Genomic DNA, 23,939 nt, shown 5'->3' with positions numbered 1-23,939 from the left:
CACAGAGCTCTGTGTCCCGGAGTGGGCTTCTGCCACTTAGAATTCTGAACAGTGTACTTACTCCCACAACCAAGCTGCCATGAAGCTGAAACCCTAGCTGCCCTTAGACTGCCAAACACCCCCTGCAAACTGACATCAGGAACTTGGAGGGGTGAGTTTAGCTTTCCACAGAAAAGACCCACCGTTCCTGCACAGAACTCTCGGCCACGGAGTGGGCTGCGAACTGAAAAAAATAAGTTCTGCACAGGACTTCTGCCAGATCCAAGCATCCAAAAGCTCGAACCCTAACTGTCCTGCGAGTGCCCAATGTCTCCTACAACCTGACATTAGGAACTTAGTCGGTGAGTATAGCTTCCCACAGAAGAGAGCCACTGTTCCTGCACAGAGCTCTGTACCCGGGAGTGGGCTTCTGCCACTTAGAATTCTGAACAGTGTACTCACTCCCACAACCAAGCTGCCATGAAGCTGAAACCCTAGCTGCCCTTAGACTGCCAAACACCCCCTGCAAACTGACATCAGGAACTTGGAGGGGTGAGTTTAGCTTTCCACAGAAAAGACCCACCGTTCCTGCACAGAACTCTCTGGCACGGAGTGCGCTGCTAACTGATAAAAATAAGTTCAGCACAGGACTTCTGCCAGATCCAAGCATCCAGAAGCTGGAACCCTAACTGGCCTTGGAGCGCCAAATGTCTCCTACAGCCTGACATCACGAACTTAGTCGGTGAGTATAGCTTCCCACAGAAGAGAGCCACTGTTCCTGCACAGAGCTCTGTGCCCGGGAGTGGGCTTCTGCCACTTAGAATTCTGAACAGTGTACTTACTCCCAGAACCAAGCTGCCATGAAGCTGAAACCCTAGCTGCCCTTAGACTGCCAAACACCCCCTGCAAACTGACATCAGGAACTTGGAGGGGTGAGTTTTGCTTCCCACAGAAAAGACCCACAGTTCCTGCACAGAACTCTCGGCCACGGAGTGGGCTGCTAACTGATAAAAATAAGTTCAGCACAGGACTTCTGCCAGATCCAAGCATCCAGAAGCTGGAACCCTTACTGGCCTTGGAGTGCCCAATGTCTCCTACAGCCTGACATTAGGAACTTAGTCGGTGAGTATAGCTTCCCACAGAAGAGAGCCACTGTTCCTGCACAGAGCTCTGTGCCCGGGACTGGGCTTCTGCCACTTAGAATTCTGAACAGTGTACTTACTGCCACAACCAAGCTGCCATGAAGCTGAAACCCTAGCTGCCCTTAGACTGCCAAACACCTCCTGCAAACCGACATCAGGAACTTGGAGGAGTGACTTTAACTTCCCACAGAAGAGATCCACCGTTCCTGCACAGAGCTCTGTGCCCCGGAGTGGGCTTCTGCCACTTAGAATTCTGAACAGTGTACTTACTCCCACAACCAAGCTGCCATGAAGCTGAAACCCTAGCTGCCCTTAGACTGCCAAACACCCCCTGCAAACTGACATCAGGAACTTGGAGGGGTGAGTTTAGCTTCCTACAGAAGAGAGCCAATGTTCCTGCACAGAACTCTCAGCCACGGAGTGCGCTGCTAACTGATAAAAATAAGTTCAGCACAGGACTTCTGCCAGATCCAAGCATCCAGAAGCTGGAACCCTAACTGGCCTTGGAGCGCCAAATGTCTCCTACAGCCTGACATCAGGAACCTGCTGGGGTGAGTTTAGTTTCCCACAGAAAAGACCCACAGTTCCTGCACAGACCTCTGTGCCCGGGAGTGGGCTTCTGCCACTTAGAATTCTGAACAGTGCACATTACTCCCAAAACCAAGCTGTCAGAAGCTGGAACCCTAACTGTCCTTGGAGTGCCCAATGTCTCCTACAACCTGACATTAGGAACTTAGTCGGTGAGTATAGCTTCCCACAGAAGAGAGCCACTGTTCCTGCACAGAGCTCTGTGCCCGGGACTGGGCTTCTGCCACTTAGAATTCTGAACAGTGTACTTACTGCCACAACCAAGCTGCCATGAAGCTGAAACTCTAGCTGCCCTTAGACTGCCAAACACCTCCTGCAAACCGACATCAGGAACTTGGAGGAGTGACTTTAAATTCCCACAGAAGAGATCCACCGTTCCTGCACAGAGCTCTGTGCCCGGGAGTGGGCTTCTGCCACTTAGAATTCTGAACAGTGTACTTACTCCCAGAACCAAGCTGCCATGAAGCTGAAACCCTAGCTGCCCTTAGACTGCCAAACACCCCCTGCCAACTGAGATCAGGAACTTGGAGGGGTGAGTTTAGCTTTCCACAGAAAAGACCCACCATTCCTGCACAGAACTCTCGGCCACGGAGTGGGCTGCTAACTGATAAAAATAAGTTCAGCACAGGACTTCTCCCAGATCCAAGCATCCAAAAGCTGGAACCCTTACTGGCCTTGGAGTGCCAAATGTCTCCTACAACCTGACATCAGGAACCTGCTGGGGTGAGTTTAGTTTCCCACAGAAAAGACCCACAGTTCCTGCACAGAGCTCTGTGTCCCGGAGTGGGCTTCTGCCACTTAGAATTCTGAACAGTGCACATTACTCCCAGAAGCAAGCTGTCAGAAGCTGGAACCCTAACTGTCCTTGGAGTGCCCAATGTCTCCTACAACCTGACATTAGGAACTTAGTCGGTAAGTATAGCTTCCCACAGAAAAGACCCACCGTTCCTGCACAGAACTCTCGGCCACGGAGTGGGCTGCTAACTGATAAAAATAAGTTAAGCACAGGACTTCTGCCAAATCCAAGCATCCAGAAGCTGGAACCCTAACTGTCCTTGGAGTGCCCAATGTCTCCTACAACCTGACATTAGGAACTTAGTCGGTGAGTATAGCTTCCCACAGAAGAGAGCCACTGTTCCTGCACAGAGTTCTGTGCCCGGAAGTGGGCTTCTGCCACTTAGAATTCTGAACAGTGTACTTACTCCCACAACCAAGCTGCCATGAAGCTGAAACCCTAGCTGCCCTTAGACTGCCAAACACCTTCTGCAAACTGACATCAGGAACTTGGAGGGGTGAGTTTAGCTTTCCACAGAAAAGACCCACCGTTCCTGCACAGAACTCTCGGCCACGGAGTGGGCTGCGAACTGAAAAAAATAAGTTCTGCACAGGACTTCTGCCAGATCCAAGCATCCAAAAGCTGGAACCCTAACTGTCCTGCGAGTGCCCAATGTCTCCTACAACCTGACATTAGGAACTTAGTCGGTGAGCATAGCTTCCCACAGAAGAGAGCCACTGTTCCTGCACAGAGCTCTGTACCCGGGAGTGGGCTTCTGCCACTTAGAATTCTGAACAGTGTACTCACTCCCACAACCAAGCTGCCATGAAGCTGAAACCCTAGCTGCCCTTAGACTGCCAAACACCCCCTGCAAACTGACATCAGGAACTTGGAGGGGTGAGTTTAGCTTTCCACAGAAAAGACCCACCGTTCCTGCACAGAACTCTCAGCCACGGAGTGCGCTGCTAACTCATAAAAATAAGTTCAGCACAGGACTTCTGCCAGATCCAAGCATCCAGAAGCTGGAACCCTTACTGGCCTTGGAGTGCCAAATGTCTCCTACAGCCTGACATCAGGAACCTGCTGGGGTGAGTTTAGTTTCCCACAGAAAAAACCCACAGTTCCTGCACAGAGCTCTGTGTCCCGGAGTGGGCTTCTGCCACTTAGAATTCTGAACAGTGCACATTACTCCCAGAACCAAGCTGTCAGAAGCTGGAACCCTAACTGCCCTTGGAGTGCCCAATGTCTCCTACAACCTGACATTAGGAACTTAGTCGGTGAGTATAGCTTCCCACAGAAGAGAGCCACTGTTCCTGCACAGAGCTCTGTGCCCGGGAGTGGGCTTCTGCCACTTAGAATTCTGAACACTGCTGCACTTCTCCCATAGCCAAGCTCCCAGAAGCTGGAACCCAAACTGTCCTGCGAGTGCCCAATTTCTCCTACGACCTGACATTAGGAACTTCGGGGGGTGAGTTTAGCTTCCCACAGAAGAGACCCACAGCTCCTGCACAGAGCTCTGTGTCCCGGAGTGGGCTTCTGCCACTTAGAATTCTGAACAGTGTACTTACTCCCACAACCAAGCTGCCATGAAGCTGAAACCCTAGCTGCCCTTAGACTGCCAAACACCCCCTGCAAACTGACATCAGGAACTTGGAGGGGTGAGTTTAGCTTTCCACAGAAAAGACCCACCGTTCCTGCACAGAACTCTCGGCCACGGAGTGGGCTGCTAACTGATAAAAATAAGTTCAGCACAGGACATCTGCCAGATCCAAGCATCCAAAAGCTGGAACCCTTACTGGCCTTGGAGTGCCCAATGTCTCCTACAGCCTGACATTAGGAACTTAGTCGGTGAGTATAGCTTCCCACAGAAGAGAGCCACTGTTCCTGCACAGAGCTCTGTGCCCGGGAGTGGGCTTCTGCCACTTAGAATTCTGAACAGTGTACTTACTCCCACAACCAAGCTGCCATGAAGCTGAAACCCTAGCTGCCCTTAGACTGCCAAACACCCCCTGCAAACTGACATCAGGAACTTGGAGGGGTGAGTTTAGCTTCCCACAGAAGAGAGCCAATGTTCCTGCACAGAACTCTCGGCCACGGAGTGGGCTGCTAACTGATAAAAATAAGTTCAGCACAGGACTTCTGCCAGATCCAAGCATCCAGAAGCTGGAACCCTAACTGGCCTTGGAGCGCCAAATGTCTCCTACAGCCTGTCATCAGGAACCTGCTGGGGTGAGTTTAGTTTCCCACAGAAAAGACCCACAGTTCCTGCACAGAGCTCTGTGCCCGGGAGTGGGCTTCTGCCACTTAGAATTCTGAACAGTGCACATTACTCCCAAAACCAAGCTGTCAGAAGCTGGAACCCTAACTGTCCTTGGAGTGCCCAATGTCTCCTACAACCTGACATTAGGAACTTAGTCGGTGAGTATAGCTTCCCACAGAAGAGAGCCACTGTTCCTGCACAGAGCTCTGTGCCCGGGACTGGGCTTCTGCCACTTAGAATTCTGAACAGTGTACTTACTGCCACAACCAAGCTGCCATGAAGCTGAAACTCTAGCTGCCCTTTGACTGCCAAACACCTCCTGCAAACCGACATCAGGAACTTGGAGGAGTGACTTTAACTTCCCACAGAAGAGATCCACCGTTCCTGCACAGAGCTCTGTGCCCGGGAGTGGGCTTCTGCCACTTAGAATTCTGAACAGTGTACTTACTCCCACAACCAAGCTGCCATGAAGCTGAAACCCTAGCTGCCCTTAGACTGCCAAACACCCCCTGCCAACTGAGATCAGGAACTTGGAGGGGTGAGTTTAGCTTCCCACAGAAGAGAGCCAATGTTCCTGCACAGAACTCTCGGCCACGGAGTGGGCTGCTAACTGATAAAAATAAGTTCAGCACAGGACTTCTGCCAGATCCAAGCATCCAGAAGCTGGAACCCTAACTGGCCTTGGAGCGCCAAATGTCTCCTACAGCCTGACATCAGGAACCTGCTGGGGTGAGTTTAGTTTCCCACAGAAAAGACCCACAGTTCCTGCACAGAGCTCTGTGCCCGGGAGTGGGCTTCTGCCACTTAGAATTCTGAACAGTGCACATTACTCCCAAAACCAAGCTGTCAGAAGCTGGAACCCTAACTGTCCTTGGAGTGCCCAATGTCTCCTACAACCTGACATTAGGAACTTAGTCGGTGAGTATAGCTTCCCACATAAAAGACCCACCGTTCCTGCACAGAACTCTCGGCCACGGAGTGGGCTGCTACCTGATAAAAATAAGTTCAGCACAGGACTTCTGCCAGATCCAAGCATCCAGAAGCTGGAACCCTAACTGGCCTTGGAGCGCCAAATGTCTCCTACAGCCTGACATCACGAACTTAGTCGGTGAGTTTAGCTTCCCACAGAAGAGAGCCACTGTTCCTGCACAGAGTTCTGTGCCCGGAAGTGGGCTTCTGCCACTTAGAATTCTGAACAGTGTACTTACTCCCACAACCACGCTGCCATGAAGCTGAAACCCTAGCTGCCCTTAGACTGCCAAACACCCCCTGCAAACTGACATCAGGAACTTGGAGGGGTGAGTTTAGCTTTCCACAGAAAAGACCCACCGTTCCTGCACAGAACTACCGGCCACGCAGTGGGCTGCGAACTGAAAAAAATAAGTTCAGCACAGGACATCTGCCAGATCCAAGCATCCAAAAGCTGGAACCCTAACTGTCCTGCGAGTGCCCAATGTCTCCTACAGCCTGACATTAGGAACTTAGTCGGTGAGTATAGCTTCCCACAGAAGAGAGCCACTGTTCCTGCACAGAGCTCTGGACCCGGGAGTGGGCTTCTGCCACTTAGAATTCTGAACAGTGTACTTACTGCCACAACCAAGCTGCCATGAAGCTGAAACCCTAGCTGCCCTTAGACTGCCAAACACCCCCTGCAAACCGACATCAGGAACTTGGAGGGGTGAGTTTAACTTCCCACAGAAGAGATCCACCGTTCCTGCACAGAGCTCTGTGCCCGGGAGTGGGCTTCTGCCACTTGCAATTCAGAACACTGCTGCGCTTCTCCCATAACCAATCTCCCAGAAGTTGGAACCCTTACTGGCCTTGGAGTGCCAAATGTCTCCTACAGCCTGACATCAGGAACCTGCTGGGGTGAGTTTAGCTTCCCACAGAAAAGACCCACAGTTCCTGCACAGAGCTCTGTGCCCCGGAGTGGGCTTCTGCCACTTAGAATTCTGAACACTGCTGCACTTCTCCCATATCCAAGCTCCCAGAAGCTGGAACGCTAAGTGTCCTGCGAGTGCCCAATGTCTCCTACAACCTGACATTAGGAACTTAGTCGGTGAGTATAGCTTCCCACAGAAAAGACCCACCGTTCCTACACAGAGCTCTCGGCCACGGAGTGGGCTGCTAACTGATAAAAATAAGTTCAGCACAGGACTTCTGCCAGATCCAAGCATCCAGAAGCTGGAACCCTTACTGGCCTTGGAGTGCCCAATGTCTCCTACAGCCTGACATTAGGAACTTAGTCGGTGAGTATAGCTTCCCACAGAAGAGAGCCAATGTTCCTGCACAGAGCTCTGTGCCTGGGAGTGGGCTTCTGCCACTTAGAATTCTGAACAGTGCACATAACTCCCAGAACCAAGCTGTCAGAAGCTGGAACCCTAACTGTCCTTGGAGTGCCCAATGTCTCCTACAACCTGACATTAGGAACTTAGGGGGTGAGTTTAGCTTCCCACAGAAGAGAGCCACTGTTCCTGCACAGAGCTCTGTGACCGGGAGTGGGCTTCTGCCACTTACAATTCTGAACACTGCTGCACTTCTCCCATATCCAAGCTCCCAGAAGCTGGAACGCTAAGTGTCCTGCGAGTGCCCAATGTCTCCTACAACCTGACATTAGGAACTTAGTCGGTGAGTATAGCTTCCCACAGAAAAGACCCACCGTTCCTGCACAGAGCTCTGTGTCCAGGAGTGGGCTTCTGCCACTTAGAATTCTGAACAGTGTACTTACTCCCACAACCAAGCTGCCATGAAGCTGAAACCCTAGCTGCCCTTAGACTGCCAAACACCCCCTGCAAACTGACATCAGGAACGTGGAGGGGTGAGTTTAGCTTTCCACAGAAAAGACCCACCGTTCCTGCACAGAACTCTCGGCCACAGAGTGGGCTGCGAACTGATAAAAATAAGTTCAGCACAGGACTTCTGCCAGATCCAAGCATCCAGAAGCTGGAACCCTTACTGGCCTTGGAGTGCCAAATGTCTCCTACAGCCTGACATCAGGAACCTGCTGGGGTGAGTTTAGTTTCCCACAGAAAAGACCCACAGTTCCTGCACCGAGCTCTGTGCCCCGGAGTGGGCTTCTGCGACTTTGAATTCTGAACAGTGCACATTACTCCCAGAACCAAGCTCCCAGAAGCTGGAAGCCTGGCTCCCCTTGGACTGCCAAATGGCTCCTTAAAACTGACAATCTGAACCAGAGAGGTATATTTACTTTCCCCAGAAAAGCGGCCACCGTTCCTGCACAGAGCTCTGTGTCCCGGAGTGGGCTTCTGCCACTTTCAATTCGGAACACTGCTGCACTTCTCCCATATCCAAGCTCCCAGAAGCTGGAACCCTAACTGTCCTTGGAGTGCCAAATGTCTCCTACGACCTGACATTAGGAACTTAGGGGGTGAGTTTAGCTTCCCACAGAAGAGACCCATTGTTCCTACACAGAGCTCTCTGCCCTGGAGTGGGCTGCTACCTGATAAAATTAAGTTCAGCACAGGACATCTGCCAGATCCAAGCTCCCAGATCCTGGAACCCTAACTGTCCTTGGAGTGCCAAATCCATCCCATAAACTGACATCAGGAGCCTGCTGGGGTTAGTTTAGGTTCCCACAGAAAAGACCCACCGTTCCTGCACAGAGCTCTGTGTTCGGGAGTGGGCTTCTGCCACTTAGAATTCTGAACAGTGCACATTACTCCCAGAACCAAGCTGCCAGAAGCTGAAACCCTAGCTGCCCTTAGACTGCCAAACACCTTCTGCAAACTGACATCAGGAACTTAGTCGGTGAGTATAGCTTCCCACAGAAGAGACCCACCGTTCCTGCACAGAGCTCTGTGCCCGGGAGTGGGCTTCTGCCACTTGCAATTCTGAACACTGCTGCACTTTACTCCCAGGTCCAAGCTGTCAGTAGCTGCAACCTTGGCTCCCCTTAGACTGCCAAATGACTGCAACCGAGTTGCACATAGTGAACAGCACAGAAAAAAGAAACAACACGGATGTGAACGTCCAGAAAATCTAACTGTTAAGTAAGAACCATCTGTAAGCATCACTGTTTATTAACTATCGCTACCATTGTCTGTATACAGCTGTATGTTGCTTCTATAAAGACATAAGTGTGTGGAATATATGTGTTCCTAGAGTTAGAATTCAATTTGTTTTGATAAGTTTATGATATGGGGATAAGACATAGAATGCCCTAGGGTGAGTTTATGCCGCTTGTATCCCCAGTCGCTTGTTCTGGACCTTTAAGACTGATTTTGAGAGCTAAGCAAGGAAAGAAAATGGGTGCAGTTTGTTTTAAGAAAACGACTTTCACTCCTCTGAATACCCTCTCTCGTATATTCAGCTCAAGCACAGACAGACTGCAGCACAAAGATGTGCTTTGCTCTTGGTTTCAGCTAGTTAGGGCAGAGAAGTTCCCTCGCTATTTGTTTTCCTTTTTCTTAGGACTGTTTAAACCTGCTGCAGACTGAAAAACCCAGAGCAGCGCCGAGAGCTGGCACCTGCAGCCCACGGGGCCTGCACCTGAGCATTTTATCAACACCAGAACAGCTGATAAGAGACCAAAAGAGCTCAGCTACAGCCCACAGCAAAGACTTTCTGAAGTTACCATCTCGCTTCAAAATAACAAAGTTTTATTATTTCATATTATTCATTCTTTATGCTTGTGACCACTTTGTTTGTTAAATAAATAGGTTTTCCCACTTTTCTCCAAAGAAGTTCTTTGCAAAAGCAGTTTAAAAGAATGAGACTGTTTAGGTTTACTTTCCAGAAGAACCCCATTCAAAGGTTTCCTCCCAAATTTACCCTAAACCTCGACAGCAACAAACAAATCAAACTACACAACAAAGAAGTCACAAATAAATTTCAATTAAAAACACCAAAACAAATAATTCCTAACTCAAGAAACCCATAAACCTCAAACCATCAAAACAAAAATACCACTTATAAATACACACAAAACCAAAAAAATCAATGTAACTATAAACAATACCTTTCAAATTATCCATAAGTATAAAACATATACTGCAATCAAACAAGCCAAATAAATTAACCCCTCTACTATAATAAACAATAGTCCAATTACAAATATTAGGAAACACAAAAAAATTACCTACATTCCACTACCTCAACCCACCAAAACAAACACTACATACTCACCATGATAAAAGCCACCGCTAAATAAATAACCTCCCCTATACCTCACACTACAGCCACTTCCACCATTGTAAACCTTAGAAAACATTTCCTTTAAAAATACAATATCTCACCAAAAAAAAAAATTTCAACAATAAAACTCAGTTCTAAAACAATCTGATCGACATGTAAACTAAGAAACCTACCATGAAATAAATAGACCGTATCCCTTAGCATACACCATCTACAAACAAAATAAAACTACACAAAAAATTATTGAAAACCACCTTAAAACAACTAAACAGAAAAAAACTTTTAAAAATATTAAAATTGCATCTAACAAAACCTCCACCGGCCAGGCTGGCCCTAGGTAATCTGAATCCCTACATACAATAAACAAAAACAAAACCCCAATCGCACGTATCAGAAGCCTATTTAAAAAAAAAAAAAAAAAAAAAAAAAAAAAGCTACTTAAATTAATTCTACCTCAAATACAAACAAACCCATCCATACAGTTACCTTCCCTCAAAAACCAAATTACAGGCAATAAATAATACCAAAAAATAACATGAAACACTATGTACCACCAAAGAATGCAATATTGAATAAAAGCACCATATAAGTAATAAAGTAATACAAACACCGCATAGAAGTACCACTATTTATTAAAATCCCAGGTGAAGGGGGATTCCCCCAGTTTGAACACAGACAATAAAAGGAGTTTCTTTCCTCAATTTAAACTCTTTTGTCCTCAAAACCCCCTTTTTTTTTTTCTAGGGACGCCAGGGAAGGATTGGGAAGACAAAATTGAAAGGGAAAAGGAGAAAAGTCCCCCCTACAAATCCACACCGGCTCACCTGCTCCTGCTGCCCGGCACAAAGGTTTGTCCCTCGGCATCTCCTGAAGCAATACTCCATATCCGAGGGTTCCCCCAAACTCTGTAAGACGAGCTCGCCATCATCCCGTAAGACACTCCAGAGAGCCTCGCAGAAGCTGCTCCCTCCGGCAGCTCCACGCTAGAGTGAGCTGAGGCTCCCCGCGTAAGCAGCTCGGGCAGGAGCCACCTGCCCCTCATTATCCTTTACAGCTCACGCCTGCGGCTGCTCTGTCCCCTCGTTATCCTAACAGCTCACGCCTGCAGCTGCTGCCAGCCCGAGGGTGAGGGCGGGGCAGAGGGAACTTGCTGCAGACATTTCACTGTTTGCACCGACACACTGGGGCACCGGGCTTTGCTTGCTAGGGATAAGCAAAAATTAAAGAGTTGACTTTTCTTGTTGTCATCATCCTTGAAGAAAGGAAAAATATATCAGGACTCGTGTGACTTCTCTGTGAACACAAAGTGCAAGGAACTTGGGAGGGGGAGGTCTTAAAACAACACCGGTTTCCTATAGCAGCAGCTGCTTTTGGTGCACACTGAAGCTTCTCTAGGCTTGTTTCAACGCTCTGCAGCAGTTAAGAGAGTACCACCTATTTAGGGGATACTGTAAAAGCTTTAGCTTTTCTAGAGATTTTCTCACCCCTTAAAACTGTATTTTATATTTCTATTTTTGTTACTTATATTTTTCTATTTTTGTATTTATTTAATTTGTGTTGACTTGTTTATTTTTTAAACTATATGAATTCATTTACCTAACACATCAGAACCACAATGAATTAAAATTAAATTAGCCTCGTTTTCTAAGGGGTAAAGATTTAATTTTTCTTTAATAATGTTGGTATGTTTTCTCTGTCATTGTTTTTTCTTGGGGGGCAGTGTTTGTAGGGGCTTTTGTTTTGGTTTTTGTTTTTCTGTTTGCTTTGTTTTGGAGTTCTTTGTTAATAAACAAAGAGGTTCAGAGAGGCACAAAATAAAATGTCAACTTTGTTTTATTGCTACCTCTGAAATACAACTCGACACCAAGTTATTGCTGGTAATACTGTGTATGGGTAGAATGAGACCTGTTAAGGGGTTGAAAGGAAAAAAGTGGCAGCATGGTGCTGAATAGCTCCTGCTTTACCAACATGAATTTGGTAAATTTCCTTGGAAATGTGCCCTACAAGGTACAAAAACTCCAATTAGGATGGAAAACTGGAAAAAAAAATATATTCTCTTACTAGAATCAGAGAGAGAAAAAACATCAAATAAAAGGAAGAAATAACATCTAAATCCCAGCTTGCCTGGAAAACAAGCTTAGGCATTTCTAACACTGCAAACTTTTGGAACAGTCATCAAGTTGGTGGAAGTTCATGGAACAACAAATTTAAATCTGCTTCCTCTGCTCTAAGTTTAAAGGGAAGTGGAAATTCAACAGGTCCAGCTACTCCTATCCAAGAATGATCTGTGTTTTGTGGGAGTAACAATGCAAAGAAACTCGCATCTTACTTGTATTTGACATCGGAAACTCTCAGCAGAGTTGGGAAGTTTCAGTGGAACAAAAGCACCACACTTCCTGCAATAACAAAATTGGACTCGGCAAGTCAGGAATTTTATTTACACATCCACGGACGAGGAGGGGGATGACACCAGGAATACACTCCAGCTGAAAGCAAGGATTTATTGGAAAAGGCAGGAAATCAAACTGACAGTCTCTGTCCAGTTATGGCCAGGCAATTATCCAGGAGTCAGAAAGAAAAGTGGGAACCTTGGACTGGGATAAGGCCTTCCAGTGGCTTCACTTCCTACTGGCTCTCTCCTTTTCGCCAACTACCTGCAAGAGGAAAAGCAACAGGAATAAAGTCTCAAACAGGATGGCCTTGGTCCAGGCAGACTGAAATGCAGCTCCCAGCGAGGGAGGCCAGGCTGTGCCTCGGGGAGCTCCGGGAATCTGGGATTGCCCGTGGGATTCAAGGGCTGGAAAAGCACACCCACCTGCCAGGTTCAGTGCTGGGACAGAGCAAGGCCGGGGCTCGGGGGCAGCAGTTAGAGCTGGGACTGCAGGAGAACACCCCAAACCCGGGTTAAACATCCGGCATGACACGCAGCACGCTCCGGGAGAAACTCGGGTGGGAGAAGCCCCGGGATGCTCCACGTTCCTTGCCCTTGGCAGCTGTGCCAGGGCCTCCCTCAGAATGCTGACCTCACCGTGCAGCTCCTACAAAATAGGAGAACTTATGGGAATCGCCCAGAATCCCTGGACTTCCAGTTATTAAGAACCACAGCTGCAGCGAAAGGTGTACAAACTCTACTGCAAACCAGTAGGTCTGAGGAGACGCAGGGATTTATTCCAGAGGTGGCATGTTGGTGTTACTACTTTAAGCTCCTGCCGCTAGAACATATTTGTACAATAAAAACATTATTGAGGCAGCTAAATTAAAATTAGATTTTTTACAGTAAAGTCAGCCAAAAAAGAGAGTCTCAAAATTAAGATATAGGCCGCACAGTTATTTAAAAAAAAAGTTCTCATTCATGAGCATAACCTGCCAGCCTCTCATGTTTTCAGTCCTTACCATTTATTTTTACCAAGGTGATGATTAAAACCGTGTAAAAAGCTCAAAAAAAAAAATATCCAGGACAAGGCAGGTGTTTTCCCAAGTACCCTCAGTGTGGAGCTGTGTCAGCCACAAGTGTTTGCTCCCTCAGCCCAGCCCGGAGCAGGCTCCAGCTGCTGCCCAGGGGGGTTACCAAGGGACTCACTTGTTTCAAGCTGTAAATGCAGGTGGCCTGCACTGGAGTGCCAAAAAATGTGAAATATGTGACTCTCACCTTGAATAGCGATCGATCTTCTCAGGGGAGCCCTTCACCCAGGATGGGGGGCTCTGCCACAGATTTCATCCCTCTGCATCTGAAAGAAAGTTGGGACAAAAGTCAGAGTGCTGCAGGATACCTTGACAGCTCCACACATCTTGTGGCAATCTAGGAATACCCTCTACAGTCTAACCACACCCCACATCACAAATTTCAAGCCCCCGGCACTATTACCCTCGTACCCCTACACCCAGACTGAGCAGCAAGGCAGAGCAGCTCCCGGCCAAACACACACCAACACCCGTGACACAGCACAGGACAAACGAGGGGACACAACAGGGACAGAAAACTCTGGGCAAGAAGAATGACCCTGAGGGTCCAGAGAACTCGGAATGAGATGACCGAGGTAAGATGGAAGGTGAGCTGGCCAGGCTCAGAGAACCCTGCAGGAACAAGATGCCATCGGGATGACTTATCCCAAGAAACGCAGAGATGGATGCCCGAGAATCCTACGGTCAGAATCCTCCACCTGTCTTTGCATTCTCACAAGACCTAACCTGCCGGAATGGATCAGGGCGGTGCATGGCTGTCAATACAGCTCAGAACAAGACCTGAAAAGGCATCGGACTGGATGCTTGTGAAGAGAGATGGATTCTGATGAGTGTCCGAGCAGCTGAGACAAAGGCACCTGGCTGAGGAGCACAGAGATCAGAAATGCTAAGACTGATGCCAGGGGTTTTGATAGGCCCCTCAAAGGGCTAAGTGAAAAGACAGCACACACAAGACACCCAAAGGACAGAGAGCACAACAGACAAGTGACACAACACACACCAGGACTGCTCTGCCCTGCACACCTCGGCACTGTGATCCAGAATGAGACCTTCCCTTGATGTAGCCTAAGGGGTCACATCTTGGACATCCCTGTCACCAAAAATGACTCAAAAAATCCCTCCCAGTGGCCCCTGATCCCACACCCCGCTTTCAAGCCCTCCCTGGCTCCGAGCCCTCCACTTATCTCTCGGACGTCTAGGGAGGTGAATCCACGCTGGGTGCCAAAGAAGGCCGCCTCTCCCTCAGGGAAATTCCTGCTGCTGCTGGGCTGTTGTCTCCTACACAGCTACAATAAAGAAAACCAAACATCAAAGCATAATCTTAGCAGCACATCAGCCAGAAACCAGCAATTCTGCTACTCACTGTCTCCTAAGCTTGCCTGTGACCTCGGCCCCGTGCTTCAGCTGCGCTCAGAGGCCAACGCCGGCGTCGCAGGGTCTGCCTGGGTAAAGAGCAGACAAGGTGACGTGGCAGCGCTGGAACTTGAGGGGACCATCCCTCCTTCTCCTCCCTGACTCACCTCAACTCCTCGGCTGTTATCCAAGCCTACCTGGATGGGGCCTTCACAAGGAGAAGATCAAGGCTCCATCACAGACTCCTGGAATGCTCCCGGAGCGCTCACGGGTGAGGTGACCCGGGTCTGTCGTCCGGTTGGTGAGAGGGGAGCTCGGCCTCCTGCGAGTGGACTCCCTAAAACACACAAGAACGGAGGCTTAGAGTTGCACCAGCGAGTGAGGCTTGAACAATAGCAACTGCTTCTGTCCACCCATCACTGCTCACCTCGCCCACGTCAGCTTGACTGCTGAGATCCGGCTTTACCACCTAAAAATAAAGACAAAGAACAGAGCTGTAACACAGCCATCATTTACACCTCCCCTGCAAACAGAAACAGGGACTGACCTTCTCAGGGGAGCCCCTCACCCAGGATGGGGGGCTCTGCCACAGATTTCATCTCTCTGCATCTGAAAGAAAGTTTGGACAAAAGTCAGAGTGCTGCAGGATACCTTGACAGCTCCACACATCTTGTGCCAATCTAGGAATACCCTCGACAGTCTAACTACACCCCACATCCCCACATCACAAAATGCAAGTCCCCGGGACTCATCCTATTACTTCTACACCCAGACTGAGCATCAAGGCAGAGCAGCTCCGGGCCAAACACACACCAACACCCATGACACAGCACAGGAAAAACGAGGGGACACAACAGGGACAGAAAACTCTGGGCAAGAAGAATGACCCTGAGGGTCCAGAGAACTCGGAATGAGATGACCGAGGTAAGATGGATGGTGAGCTGGCCAGGCTCAGAGAACCCTGCAGGAACAAGATGCCATCGGGATGACTTATCCCAAGAAACGCAGAGATGGATGCCCGAGAATCCTACGGTCAGAATCCTCCACCTGCCTTTGCATTCTCACAAGACCTAACCCGCCGGAATGGATCAGGGCGGTGCACGGCTGTCAATACAGCTCAGAACAAGACCTGAAAAGGCATCGGACTGGATGCTTGTGAAGAGAGATGGATTCTGATGAGTGTCCGAGCAGCTGAGACAAAGGCACCTGGCTGAGGAGCACAGAGATCAGAAATGCTAAGACTGATGCCAGAGGTTTTGACAGGCCCCTGAAAGGACTAAAGGAAAAGACAAGACACCCAAAAGACACAGAGTGCACAAGAGACACAACACACCCTAGGACTGCTCTGCCCTGCACACCTCAGCCCTGTGATTCAGAATGACTTTCCCTTCATGTAGCCTAAGGGGTCACATCTGGGACATCCCCAGCTCCAAACCCGACTGAAAAAATCCCTCCCGGTGACCCCTGCCCTGGCACCCTGCTTTCATCCCCTCCCTAGTTCCGAGCCCTCCACTTATCTCTCAGACGTCTGGGAAGGTGAATCCACGCTGGGTGCCAAAGAAGGCCGCCTCTCCCTCAGGGAAATTCCTGCTGCTGCTGGGCTGCTGTCTCCTAGTCAGCTACAATAAAGAAAACCAAATATCAAAGCATAATCTTAGCTGCACATCAGCCAAAAACCAGCAGCTCTGCTATTCACCGTCTCTTAAGCAGGACCGGGTCCTCGGGCCCCGTGTGTGCTTCAGCTGAGCTCGGAGGCCGACGCTCGCAGCGCCAAAGCCTTAGAGGCGTTACTGGCACTGAGCCCACCCACCGTGGCCTCCATTAGGGGTGTGAGCATCCCCAGTTAGAGCAGGACAGGAACGCAGGGTGGACATCCCCGGTGAACCTCAACCCTGTGGACTCTGCCCCACCACTGTCACTTCCTGCCTGGCCCTAGCTTAGGGTTACTGCCTGCACCTCTCAGGACTTCTGGCATTGTCTAGCATTAAGATTGCTGCCTGCACCTGCTCTCAGGGAAACAGTGTTGGCAGCAGCGCTGTGAGGGCCGGGATACCTGTACTCTGACTTGTATCCTAGGCTATACTACCGATTTTCACTGTGTGTTCTCTAGACCTCGAGTCCTTTACTTCTCAAGCCCTCCTTCAGCCTCTGTGTGCCACTGTAAACTCCCCCTGCTGAACCCTACTAACCCTACGCCTTGCAACTAGCATTGCTCCTAATCAGGACGCTCCTGGGCCAGGAATCCCCTGCTGCAGCCTAACCCTGTGGACTCTAAAAGAAGGCCAATAATGTGAAGCTCCCTAGAACATGGAGATGGGTCAGAACTGCCCCGCCCAGCAAAGGCTCTGGTGAAGCTGAGGAGAAACCCTCACCCTTTACTTTTGAAGGGACCACCCCACTAGGGCCTTCTCTTCTAAGGTAACTTTAAATCACCTCCTGGGACTGAAAAGGTTTTTTCCCTTCTCCTGACCACCAGCCCCAACACTTAGCTTTTGGAACACGAGTGGAATGTCCGTCCTCGACAGAACGTTCTCAGCATCTCAGGCATGTTCTCAGCATCCGCTTTGGGGCTGCCGTATCCAGACTTTGTCTCCGCACCTCCTCGCGCTACCTAGGATCACAAAACAGGAAATGTGACTATCCCCCTCCAGAAGAGTAATCCCCAGGGCTCCTCTGCACTGCTGCCCCAGCTCCCCCTCAGATCTTCACTCCGCTCCAGAGGCTGACAGGAGTGGACCCAGCAAAAGGAAAAAGTAAATGCTGAGCGCATCGCTCACCTATGGGTCACCCTGCCTAAAGGGCAACTCACCGGCTCTCTCTATTCCTTAGCACGCCTGGGACAGCAGTGGCACCTGCAAAGAAACAAAAGAAGCAAAAAATCATGCTGAGTTACTGTGAAACAGCAACCTCCCCAGTCTGACTGAAGCATGCCACAAGTATACCTTAATGCTGCACCCATCTGGCCTCTGGGGCCAGCACATCTGGCAAGGGGACAACCTAAAGTAAAAAAAAAAAAGAACAGTGAATGCTTAGAGTTGCACCAGCAAGTGAGACTTGAACAATAGCAACTGCTTCTGTCCACCAGTCACTGCTCACCTTGCCCACGTCAGCTTGACTGCTGAGATCCAGCTCCACCTCTGGGAATTCCTTGCTGTCACCAGACTGCTGTCTCTTAGTCAGGTACCGTAGAGAAAACCAAATGCTGATGTACAATCTCAGCAGATCTGTTGGCCGGTCAGTGAGGGGGTCTCCCTGTAATACCAGTGGACCACCTAAAACACACAAACAATAATGGAGGCTTACAGCTGCACCAGAAACACCACTACCCTGACCACACAAATACAAGAATACTAGAAAAGAAAAAACAAAAAATAATGCAGCAAAAAAAGCCAACTCTTATTACTATAAGTCCAACTACCAAATATAATAAAAATAACCCCCATGTCCAATCCCCTCAAAAAAACTTCAAAATATATACCCGCAACCCCCTCAATCCTAAAACTAAAAGATCCATTCAACTATAAACAGCATCTCCCAAATTTTCCATAATTATAGAACACACACTAAAACCAAACAAGCTAAATAATTAAATCCCTATAACACAATAAACAATAATTGAATTATAAATATTAGAAAACCCTAATAAATTAGCTACATCACACTACCCCAAACCCATCAAAACAAATACTACACACTCACCATAATAAAAACCACCACCAAAAAAATAAAAACCTCCTTTACATCTCACACTACAGCCAATTACAGCATTGTAAACCTTAGAAAACACACCCTCAAAAAACACTGTATCTCACCAAAAACAATTCAACAGAACTCAGTTCAAAAATACTCTGACCGACATGTAAACTACAAAACCTAACACGAAAAAGAAACCATATCTCTCACCATACACCATCTACAAACAAGATAAAGCTACACAATAAATCATTCAAAGCCACTAAACAGAAAAAATAGCCCTACCCAACTTGAATCCCTACATATCACACACAAAACCCCAATACCACGTATCAGAAGTCTAGCAAAAAAAGCTACTTAAATTAATTCTACCTCAAATACAAACAACCCCTCCAACAAAGTTATCCTCACTCAAAAACCAAATTACACATAACATCAAAAATCAGACAAAACACTACACGCCACCCAAGAGCATAATACTTAATAAAAACCACATAGAAATACCACAACTCATTAAAAATCCAGGTGGAAAGTTTTCTTCAGTTTGAATACTGACAACCACAGAAGAAGAGTTTCTTCACTGAATTTGAACTCCTTTTCTCTCCATAACTCCTTTTATTTCCTGGGAGCACCACAGAGAAATTAGTAAGACAAAGCTGCAAAGAAAAAAAAAATCTCCCCTACAAACCCATGCTGGCTTACCTGCTACTGCTGTCCGGCACAAAGAAACCCCCCACATCCACGTGCTCCTGCAGGCGCTGTAAGAAGCTTTCCCACCACCGCAAAAACCACGCTGAGCTCCTCACGGCCCGATGCCAAAGTGAACTCGGGCTCCTCTATTAAACCGCCCCCGGCTAGAACCGGCCCCTCATTATCCTTTACAGCTCACACTTGTGGCGGCTCTGCTGCCCTCCTCATCCTGACGGTCACACCTGGGGCTGCTCTGTCCCCTCACCATCCTGTGACAGCTCTCACCTGCAGCTGCTGCCAGTCCGAGTGTCGGGGCAGGGGAAGAGGGGACTTGTGCTCATCCCCGGAGAATTCGTTGTCCGCACCTGACGCGCTGGGGCACCGGGCTTTCCTTGATAGGGATAACGACCCCTCTTCTCCTGCACGTGCCCAAGGCTGAAACTGGGATTCCACCTCCTAAATTCCGTATGTGTGAGGGTCATAATCCCCAAGGAAATCCCCCCGCAATCGTTACCCTCCATTTACAATTTTTCCTTTGGAATCGTTGCTAACTTGTCTTTCTGTGCAAGGGTTCCAAACGTTTATTGGGAGTTCAGTAGCCGGGTTGGCTTGTTTATAACTTAGCTGACAATCCCAGGCTAAATCCAAACACCCAGAGATACAGGGAAATATGGAGACAGTTTATAAATATTGCCCAACCCTTACCCTGAATTCTTCATCACACATCCTCGGAGCAGATTTACTCCATCCTTTCTTCCCAGCAGCACCTCTCCAGCACAAATCTCACTTCTCACAACTGTTTCTTCCCACAAACCAAACAGAAATCTACTACGAGGCGAGGCGGGGAGGGGCGAGGCCGGTCTCGGGGCAGAGCCCCCGGGCCCTCAGGCCGGGCCGGGGGGACCGGAGCAGAGCCCGGGCCGGGTTGGAGCCGGAGCCGGTCTGAGGGCGGAGGCCCCGGGCCCTCAGCGCGGGCTGGGGGGCGGGCGCGATTCCCGGGGCCCGCTGTCCAATCAGCACTGCCGATGCCTCAGCGAGCCCGCCAATCGCGGGGATTCAAAAGGGTGGCGGAAGTAGCTGCTGCTCTATGGGCTCGGTGAGGAACGCCCCGGTGGGGTCCCGGCGCCGTGCACTTGGGACCCGCCCCGCGCCCCTGAAGCCGCGCCCCCGGTACTGCCCGGCCCCGGCTGCCTCCGGGCCCCGCCTCACAGAGCCCCGGCTCCGCCCCGGCTCCGCCCCTGCTCCACCCCGAGCCCGCCCCGGCTCCGCCCCGAGCCCGCCCCGGCTCCGCCCAGAGCCCGCCCCGGCTCCGCCCCGGCTCCGCCCCGAGCCCGCCCCGGCTCTGTCCCGAGCCCGCCCCGGCTCCGCCCCGAGCCCGCCCCGGCTCCACCCCGGCTCCGCCCCGAGCCCACCCCGCCTCCGCCCCGAGCCCGCCCCGGCGCCCCGCGCTGCCCGGGATGGGGGCGGGACCATCGCCCGCGGCCCCGCCCCGCCCCTCGAAGCTGAGCCGAGCCGAGGTTGCTCGCGGCCCTGCGAGGAGCCAGGCGGGGCCGGGAATGGGAGCGGGCGTTCTGGTTCGGGTCCTGTCAGTGTCGGCTGCGGCTCCCGAGCGGTGCGGCCCCCCTCGGCGGGCGGGCTGTGGGTCTCGGGGCCTGAGGACCGGGCTGGCGTTGCGGTCGGGATCGGGACCGGGATCGCTGCGGGCGGCAGGAGCCGCTCCTGCTCCGCCTGCAGCCGGAGCTGCGCTGGAGTCCTGGCGGGGCTCTGGGCACGGGAGGACGGCGGCGGCGATTTCCTCTGATAACCTCTGATATCGACCCCCCCACAGCATCATTGATCCCCACCCGAGTGTCACTGACCCCCCCCAATGTCATTGATGCCCCCCCAATATTCCATTGATCTTCCCTCAGCGTCGCTGACCCCCCCCAAAATTCCATTGATCCCCTCCACTTGATCCCGCCCTTTTTCTCCCCTCACGTTTCCCGCCCTTTTTCTCCCCTCACGTTTCCCGCCCTTTTTCGTGGGGAACCACCCCTGAGGGGTCCTGTGGAAGGATTCTGGAGGTCCGAGGGGTGAATTTGGGGTTTGGAGGGAGGTTTTGGGGGGTCCCAGGGATGGATTTGGGGGTTTTTGGGGGTCCAAGGGATGGATTTGGGGGTCCCGGGGTGGATCTGGGGTCCTGGGGAGGTTTTGGGGGGTCCCAGGGGTGGATTTGGGGTTCATGGGGAGGGGTTTGGGGGTTTTTTTGGGGCCTCAGGGCTGAATTTGGGGTCCGGGGAGAGGTTTGGGGGGTTTTTCGGGGTCCCAGGGGTGAATTTGGGGTCTGGGGAGGGGTTTTTGGGGGTCCCTCACCTGCAGGGCGTCGCAGGGGTGGCAGGGGGAGGGGGCAGCGGGGAGGGCCCAGCGCCCACCCCCCCTTGGGCTTCAGGAGGGCGTCGATGAGACCGAAACAGCTCGGGGGGGGGTCAAAAACCGGGGGGGGGTCACGGGCTGGAACCCCCCAGTGCCCCCCAAACCACCCCCAGGGCCCCCCCCGACCTCCAGGAGCCCGCAAAACCCTCCTCAGGTTCCTTTGATGCCTCAAATGGGCCGCCCAAACCTCCCGAAGATCCCCCAAAAACACCCAAAGCAGCCCCCAGGACTCCCCCCAGGCCCCCCAAAACCCCCCAAACCCCTCCAGGACAACTCGGGACCCCCAGGACCCCCCAAAATCCGCCCCCCCCTCCCCCTGAGGCCTCATTTGACCCGCTCCACGTTGCGGACAGGCACCAGCTGATCAAGCCACAAGCACCAGCACCTGCGGGACTGGGATGGACTGGGAGCACTGGGAGGGTGATCAGAGAGAACTGGGATGGACGGGGAGTGGACTGGGATGAACTGGCAGGTGTGTGGGGGTCGATGGTGGGCACAAGGTGCCTTACTGGTCTATACTGGGATGGGTCTATTGGCCCCAGGGGAGGGGGTGTGGCCACACTGGTCCAGACTGGGAGGGGTGTCACCGTGGCGCCGGAGGCGGAGTCGAGGATCCGGGCGAGGCAGGGACACCTAGGGGACAGCCAGGGCACCCCAGAGACACCTAAGGGACAGCCAGGGCACCCCCAGGGACACCTAAGGGACAGCCATGGCACCTCCAGTGACACCTAGGGGTCAGCCAGGGCATCCCCAGGGACACCTATGGGACAGCCAGGGCACCCCCAGATACAGCCAGGGCCCCCCAGAGGACAGCCAGGGCATCCCAGTGACACCAGAGCACCCCCAGGGACACCTATGAGACAGCCAGGGCACCCCAGGGACAATCAGGGCCCCCACAGGGACACCTATGGGACAGCCAGAGCCCCCACAGGGACACCCAGGGAACCCCCAGGGATACCTAGGGGACAGCCAGGGCACCACCACGGACACCTAAAGGACAGCCTGGGCACCCCAGGGACAGCCAGGGCACCATAGGGACACCTAGAAGACAGCCAGGGCCCCCACAGGGACAGCCAGGGACCCCCAAGGGACAGAGAAGGCACCCCCAGGGACACGTAGGGTACAGCCAGGGCAACCCCAGGGACAGCCACGGCCACACCAGGGGCAGCCAGGGCCGCCCCAGGGAGAGCCAGAGCATCCCCAGGGCACCGCCACGGACACCAAGGAAACCCCCAGGGACAGATAGAGGACACCCAGGTAACCCCAGGGACACCTAGGGGACAGCAAGGGCACCTCAGGGACAGCCAGGGCACCCCCAGGGACACCTAGGGGATAGCCAGGGCACCCTAGGGACTCCCTGGCCACGCCAGGGACCGCCAGGGCACCCCCAGAGACACCAGGGCACCCCAAGGGACACCTAGGAGGCAGCCAGGGCACCCCCAGGGACACCCAGGGCACCCCCAGGGAAACTTAGGGGACACCCAGGGCACCGCCAGGGACATCCAGGGCACCCCCAGGGACATCTAGGGGACAGCAAGGGCCCCCCAGAGACAGCCAGGGCACCCCCTAGGGACACCTAGAGGACACCCAGGGAACCCCCAGGGACACCTAGGGGAGAGCCAGGGCCCCGACAGGGAGACCCAGGGCACCCCCAGGGACACCTAGGGGACAGCCAGGGCACCCCCAGGGACACCTAAAGGACAGCCAGAGCACCCCCAGGGACAGCCAGGGCACCCCCAGGGACAGACAAGGCACCCCTACGGACACCTAAGGGACAGCCAGGGCACCCCCAGGGACACCTAGGGTATAGCCAGGGCCCCCCAGGGACAGCCAGGGCCCCCCAAGGGACAGCCGGGGCACCCCCAGGGAGACCTAAGGGACAGCCAGGGCACCCCAGTGACTCCAGAGCACCCCCAGTGACACCTATGGAACAGCCAGGGCACCCCAGGGACAGCCAGAGCCCCCACAGGGACACCCAGGGAACCCCCAGGGACAACTAGGGGACAGCCTCGGCCCCCTCAGGGACAGCCAGGGCACCCCCAGGGACACCTAAGGGACAGCCAGAGTACCCCCAGGGACACCTAGGGGACAGCCAGGACACCCTAGGGATACCTAGGGGACAGCAAGGCACCCCAGGGACAGTCAGGGCCCCCACAGGGACACCCAGGGAACCCCCAGGGTCACCTAGGGGACAGCCACGGCCCCCCCAGGGACAGACAAGGCACACCCAGGGACACCTAGGGGACAGCCAGGGTGTCCCTGGGACAGCCAGGGCCCCCCAAGGGAAAGGCAGGGCACCCCCAGGGAGACCTAAGGGACAGCCAGGGCATCCCCAGGGACACCAGAGCACCCCCAGGGACACTTAGGGGACAGCCAGGGCCCTCCCAGGGACACCAGGGTACCCCCAGGGCCCTCCCAGGGACAGACAAGG

The 23,939-nt window shown here is 52.1% G+C and overlaps 2 long non-coding RNA genes across 2 annotated transcripts in view; both read right to left on the bottom strand.

Annotated features, from left to right (window-relative positions):
• The window catches only part of LOC136305212 (uncharacterized), a 43,183-nt gene extending 32,285 nt beyond the window's left edge, over nucleotides 1–10,898 (bottom strand). Inside the window, exon 1 of the long non-coding RNA XR_010725151.1 lies at nucleotides 10,723–10,898. This is a non-coding gene — a long non-coding RNA (uncharacterized lncRNA). The remainder of the gene's footprint in view (nucleotides 1–10,722) is intronic.
• A 1,410-nt stretch (nucleotides 10,899–12,308) lies between these two features.
• Nucleotides 12,309–13,928, bottom strand: LOC136305210 (uncharacterized). Its single transcript, XR_010725149.1, has 3 exons — nucleotides 13,548–13,928; nucleotides 12,714–12,936; nucleotides 12,309–12,552 (listed from the first exon to the last, which is right to left on the bottom strand). It is a non-coding gene; the product is annotated as an uncharacterized lncRNA (long non-coding RNA).
• Between the last annotated feature and the right edge of the window lie 10,011 nt (nucleotides 13,929–23,939).

This window comes from Chamaea fasciata, unplaced genomic scaffold (genome assembly GCF_029207755.1).
Source record: "Chamaea fasciata isolate MVZ Bird 193981 ecotype frontalis unplaced genomic scaffold, bChaFas1.0.hap1 SCAF_317, whole genome shotgun sequence".
NCBI lineage: Eukaryota > Metazoa > Chordata > Aves > Passeriformes > Sylviidae > Chamaea > Chamaea fasciata.
This window is presented reverse-complemented; position numbering and strand designations above follow the sequence as displayed.